Raw genomic sequence first — 3,965 nt, 5'->3', positions numbered from 1 at the left:
GTTCCTTCATGAGTGATTTGCAATTTATCCCAGATTTCCTTTGCCTTTGTGCATCGTGATACCCGTCGGTACTCCCCGAAGCTGATAGCACAGTTGAGTAGATTTACAGCCTTGGCATTTAGCTCTACTTTCTTTCTATCTTCTTCGGTCCAGCTTGCTTCCGGTTTAAGAGTGACTACTCCTTCAGCACTTGTGTTGATTAGAAATTGAGGACCCTCCAGGATAATCTTTCATAGTCTGTAGTCTACTGCTTGCACAAAGATCTTCATTCTCTCCTTCCAATAGGTATAATTTTTCCCATTGAAAAGAGGCGGTCTGTTGCTTGACTGTCCTTCTGTAAGGTTATAGGACACCAGATTTGAGCCACTGCTTTCTGCCATGAGGATCTTTTCTCCAAGCTACAAAGCTTGATCTCTTTGAGACCAAGCTCTGATACCAATTGATAGTTTCAGTGGCTAAGAGAAGGGGGGTTGAATCTAAGCCCCCTTTTTGTTTGATTATACTTTCTGGTCTTTGAGGAGACTTTTCTGTTTTTTTTTGTCTCATCCCTAGCCACGAGAGTTTTACTTTTGTCTCGTCACTTGGCACGAGATATTTTTGGTTTTTACTCATGGACAGTAGAAACAGAAATGGAGTAGGAGAGAAAGAGAATTACACCCAGATATATCCTGGTTCAGCTGCTAAGTGCAATGCAGCCTACATCCAGTCTCCATCACAACAATGATGAAATTTCACTATAATCAACCTGATTACAGACTGTAAAGTGCTAACCCAACTTACAAGGGGATTCCCACAGAATCATGAAACACAACATAGATGAACAAAGGAACTCTAAGGACATCTATGGCTTTTTCTTTTAATTTTGCACTCTCTGCCTTTTTTCGCTCTATGGCTTTTTCATACAAACCTCACTTGTTTGTCTTTTTTCCATGAGACTCAAGACATGAAAAAATTAAACAGAAAAATTTCAAAACAGAATACATTGAAGGAGAAGAAAATCTATAAGCTTAGGTAGCTATGAGACTTCTGTGCCTTGCACTCTCAAACTTTCTCCCTTGAATCAAACCGTGACTGTTCACCCCTTTTATAGAGAAGAGAAGCCTTCACAGTTGAAACAAAACCAAGCTTAACTTCTTTTCCTTCAAAACAGAACCGGTTCGGCCACAGAGAGAGAAGAGGTAACTCATGCAAAACCCAACATGCAAATACCTCTAGTTCTTCTTTGGTCATCACTCTTCATCAATCCGAGCACTCCATCCTTGGCTTGCTCTCCAAGATGGATTTCTGGCTCTTGATGCTTCATGATGATGATGGCTTCATCTGCTCTAATCTCTGTCTCCTCCATCACTTCGCCACTCTAGCTACTTCCTGTGATGGTTGAATAGAATCAGAAACAAGCCATGCCTCCAAGGATCTCTTCCTTGCTGGCCGAATCTTCTTCTTTCTTTTTGAGTATGAGGAGCTCGAGATTACCTCACCAAATCTTAGCATTTTTGGTGAAAATCTCAGCCACAGCATACTTTTATTTTGTTATGTTTTTCTTGCCATCATCATGATGGTCTTGAGACGTGCTCCTTCTTCTTTTCGGTGAGTAGGTGTAGTCTCCATGGCTTCCTGGACAATGACCGAAGCAGAGAAGAAAAGAGATGAGAGAGAATAAACAACTTGGAAGGAAAGCAATTAAATGAGTTAATCAATATAATTGAAAAAGTTACTTTTACTTCCCTTAGAGTGGCGTGTAGTTTAAACACATCAATCATGTCACTCATATTCTCTCTCTCATTTATGTTTCTAATGCCACCAAATTAAAATTTGAAATCCATCCTTAATGAGAGATGGAATCCATTGGAGAGCATAAGGCAAATGGTAACATTTGCTTTCCTGATGGATTTTTGGATCAAGCAAGTTTTGGTCTTGTACCAAGACATTTAATTTGGGCTTGTATCACAATTGCTGGCCCAATTAACAAAACATTGTTTCAGTCACTATGATCATTTTAACATCAAGGTTGAAAGCATATTGGGCTTACACCAGAATTTTATTTTTGACCCAATATTAACACCTGCATAGCAAAATTATTAATCAACACATGTTATATGAAAATCATAATTAATAACTTTGCAATCAATCATTTCAATAATGTTTGTTGATCATCAAAATAAATCTTAGTTTTCCAAACTCATCACCTACTTTCTTTAGAATATCTTGAAATTACTTAGTTTGAGTTAAAGTTAAACCTCCATCTTTTGTCTTTGGCACTTGCACACCAAAAAAGAAATGTAATTCCCCCAAATCTTTGAGAGCAAAGTTGAGTTTTAGCTGATGAATAACCTGATCAATATCTGAGTTCGAATTACCGGTTAAGATGATATCATTGATGTAGACAAGAGCATAACGTCTAGACTGGGTTGTGATCTTTGTGAAGAATGAAGTGTCGGATTTGGTGGGGGGTGAATCCTAAACATTTGAAAGCTCCCATCAACTTCACATACCAAGCCCGGGAAACTTGCTTCAGGCCATATAGAGTCCTGGACAGCTTACAAACTATGGTGCCATCACCTTATTCATACCCTCTTGTCTGATGCATGTACACATCTTTAGCCAAATCACCATGCAGGAAAGCATTGTTGACATTAAGCTGCTTTATAGTCCAAGAGTTAGCAAGCACAACAGATAATATGATGTTAATTGAAGCTGGTTTAACAACAGGACTGAATGTTTCCTTGTAATCCAAGCTTGGTCTTTGATGAAACCCCTGTGTAACAAGCCTTGCCTTGTACCTGTCAATGGATCCATTAGTTTTGCACTTGATTTGAAACACCCACTTGTTACCAATTGGCTCTCTATTTGGTGGCAATTTGACCAACTTCCAAGTATTATTCTGCATGAGTGCAGAATACTTAGTATCCATAGTTATTCGCCATTTGAAATCAAATAAGGCTTGCTTCACTGATTTGGGTTCAACTTGGACTTGAAAGGCTCTGGACTTTAAGATGCCTGATTTGCTTTGGGTGATTATTGGGTAAAGATTTTGAGTTGATGGATTGGTAGAGAGAGAAAAAATAATTTCAAAAAATTGAATAGGGATAAAAATAGCTTGGGCAACAGGTGCCTCTCAGAGAGTGGTTGAAAGAGGAGCTAAACCATATGAAAAGGTAAATTGAGGTTGAGGATTAAGAAAAGTGGGTAGGTATAGTTGAGGTTTGATTATGTGCAGAGGTGGATAGATTTGGCTGAGTAGAATTAGTGAATGATAATGTGGGTTGGAAGGATTAATTTGGTTATGGTGTGATAGGTAGGACATAGAGGATGGTTGATATACATGAGAGGTTTGTGACTTGAGTTGAGTGTTTAAAGAGGGAGTTTGGTTCTTTGAAAAGAAAACACTTCTCATCAAAGATCATATTTCTAGTGATCACTACCTTTCTTAAAGACAGTAGGCATTTGTATCTCTTGTGCATATTACCATAACCAAGGAACATTGCTATTTCAGATCTGAATTGAAGTTTGTTGCGATTGTAAGGCCTCATATGTGGATAGCACAAGCAGCCAAAGATCTTCAAGGCAAGTATCATTTATTTTCCCGCCAGTAAAGGATGCGTCAAATTAATTTATTTTCCTTTCAAATATTACTATCGAATTTATCATTGAAAAACAGAATCTGTCGATAATTAGTTAACTTTACGAATTCGACATTGTTATTGCTGGTAAATCTACCACTACTTTGTGATGCTAAATCTAACGGTAAGTCCTACAGTACTCAATATTTTTCTTATAGTGTAATGTCAAATATACTTATTTTTTAAGAAAAAATAAATTATTTTTTACAAAAATACCTTTTAGTAAAATTTTTATTTTGTGATTAAATTTTGTATATCAAAATATCCTTTAATAAATTATTTTTAGTGATTAAACTATATTTTTACTAAAATATCTTTCAAAATATTTTGTAATGACTAAATTAG

At 36.9% G+C, this 3,965-nt stretch overlaps 1 long non-coding RNA gene across 1 annotated transcript; it reads right to left on the bottom strand.

The window, feature by feature from the left end:
* Positions 1-657: 657 nt before the first annotated feature.
* Positions 658-3,547, bottom strand: LOC140174444 (uncharacterized). Its single transcript, XR_011863618.1, has 2 exons — positions 2,358-3,547; positions 658-2,062 (listed from the first exon to the last, which is right to left on the bottom strand). It is a non-coding gene; the product is annotated as an uncharacterized lncRNA (long non-coding RNA).
* Positions 3,548-3,965: the final 418 nt, after the last annotated feature.

This window comes from Arachis hypogaea, chromosome 7, assembly GCF_003086295.3.
Source record: "Arachis hypogaea cultivar Tifrunner chromosome 7, arahy.Tifrunner.gnm2.J5K5, whole genome shotgun sequence".
NCBI lineage: Eukaryota > Viridiplantae > Streptophyta > Magnoliopsida > Fabales > Fabaceae > Arachis > Arachis hypogaea.
This window is presented reverse-complemented; position numbering and strand designations above follow the sequence as displayed.